The sequence below is a fragment of the Galeopterus variegatus genome, unplaced genomic scaffold (assembly GCF_000696425.1).
Source record: "Galeopterus variegatus unplaced genomic scaffold, G_variegatus-3.0.2 Scaffold2617, whole genome shotgun sequence".
Classification (NCBI taxonomy): Eukaryota; Metazoa; Chordata; class Mammalia; order Dermoptera; family Cynocephalidae; genus Galeopterus; species Galeopterus variegatus.
In genome coordinates, this window is record NW_007728728.1 from 85,529 (window position 1) to 88,185 (window position 2,657).

The window sequence follows — 2,657 nt, forward strand, 5'->3', positions numbered from 1 at the left end:
TGTGCCCTAATATAATTAATGACAATTAATTAACCAGATTGAAAATATAATGGTTACAAATTGGATGGAGTTTCAAACAGGAAATATAATAAAGAAGTAAGCCAAAGGAAAAGTGATTGTTATATGAGGGATTAATTCAGCAACCCAAATTAATCAAGAATCGAAATATAAAGATAAAAAAGGAGCATGTCTTCATTGTCTATAACATTCTAAGTTTCTGAAAACATATTGATATGGGATATTTATAAGTTGTTTAATAAATAACTAATTAAAGTTGTTTATTTATTAGTTGTTTTTCTAAAAGTAAAAAATGGGATTTTCCCTGATCTCCCATAGTCTCTCAATTGGTCTTTTTATATGCTTTTATATACAATTTAAAATTATGACTGAACGTAATTCCCAGTTCTGAGTTCGGTTTTGGAGATTTTATCATCTTCTTATGTGTTTTGTCAATATATCAAAACATCATAGTTTCTTTACTGTGGGCCGTACAGAAATATCTCAAAATTTATTCTCCATGTGAAGTATTTTTTATGGCCATTTGCCAATTCTGATTTGTGGAAAAGTATAGAAAAAGATAAAGAATATCAAAATTTTATTCATTTTTTGTGAAACGTCAAAAGTATTAAATATGACATCATTGGGTTTTATCTGATATCTTTAGAAATACATGTGTTACAAACCAGATAATTAGTTCAGCAAACATTTAGTTTTTATTTCTTATGTATTTTAGCATATTTGTTGACACTACAAAGCTGAACAAGAAGTGGTACCTGTGTTATGTGCATCGTTCTGGTTTAAGCAGGGGTTTCATAGTTATACATTCTAGTACTCCATCATGAAGTATGTCAACCAAGCCACCACTACACCTGCTGCCACGACAAGGATGGCTCACCACCACAGTAGCAGCCAGGGCAACCCTACAGGTGGCCCACCACACACTTGACTACATTGATACAAGAAGAGTGACCAGCAGAGCCTGCAAATAGAGGAGGAAATCTTTCACCTCATAGCCCACTTCAGTGTAATGGAAGAAAAAAGTGCTCTACCAGATGACCAGACAGCAACAAAAAGATACTAGAACTACAAATAAAGAAAAAGATATGACACCACTGAAGAAATATGGTAATTCTCAAGTACCAGATCATGTAGAGCAGAAAACCCTTGAAATGTCTAAAAAGGAATTCCAAGCAATAATCTTAAGAAAACTCAAAGAGATAAGAGAAGACTCAATTAGAGAACACAATGAAATGAGAAAAAATATCCAGGATATGAAAGAGGAAATTTACAAACAGATTAATACCTTTAAAAAGAATGTAGCAGAACTCCTAGAAATGAAGGATTCACTCAATGAAATAAAAAACACAACAGAGAGCTTGAGCAGCAGGCTAGAGCAAGCAGAAGAAAGAATTTCAGATCTTGAAGATGGTCATTTTGAAATAATCCAAGTGGGCAAAAAAAGGAAAAAATAATTTTAAAAACTGAAGAAAATCTAAGAGAGCTAACAGACAACTTTGAGTGTTCTAACATCTGAATCATGGGTATTCCAGAAGGGGAGGGATCCATTAAGCTCGGCAGATCAGACTGGCCTTGCTGGGCTAAGCACAGAACCACCAGTCTAAAGGTTCCAACTAAAACCTCAGACCCAATGCATAGCTGATATGGACTCTGTACAAGAGCACATTTTCTAGTAAACTCCAATAAGAAAACAAAAATATTGTGTTGAGTAAATACATATATTAGACAAAACACTGCTTTTTTTAAAACAAAAAAGGTAATATAACAAGAAATCCCTCTTTTTAAATTTTCTCTTTCTGTTGGGAATGGTGAAGTCTGCACTGAAGATTTTCAGGTTGGCTCAGGAGTTTTTATGCCATAGCTGGCTGGGGAAATGTGAACAGGATCTTCATTGCTGACATATAAATGGGGCTCAGTAACACAAAGAATAATACCTGGGTAGAACCTCAAATCACTTATCGATTGGCTCCAAGGTTCCCGTTGGAATCTTTAGACGAGGTGGTTCTGTGCTCAGTCCCAACAAGACAAGTCTGACCTGCCTAGCGTAGTGGGTCCTGATAGCCTCTGGAACACAGGCTAGTGAGGAGAAGCAGACTAAGGATTCCTTAACTGCCTTGAAAGCTAGGGGTAATCGTGTTTTTTTCCCTCGACACCTTCTCCATCCTCTAGTACCTCAGAGAATGGGGGCCAGGCCTCTGCACTCCTTCAAAATCTGGCCACATAGAAGGGTTTTTGTAGAAAAGGGTGGATTGATCTCACACACTTCTTAGTCCTTTGACCTCTTCCTCTAACAAGCTCTGACCTTAAAATTACCATATTGGTCATTGGTTACTTTGCCTCTATTGAAATGTGAGGGAGTCAGCAGATGCCCTCTGCATTGATCCAGTTACTCTTCAGGGCTTTGGCTTTGACTTCTTGCTGTGGCTCTCTGGTATTTGATGTCACACTGTGCCATCGATCCACATCATTCTGAATTTAAAACCCTGCTCCATCACTTGCTCTGTTCATTCACTTCCCCTGAACTATAAAGAGGATGAAAATCCATGTCTTAAAAACGACATGTAGTAATCATACCTACCTGCTAGTCATGTAGTTAAATTGGGAAATTCAATTCATAAGCTCGGCAGATCAGACTGGCC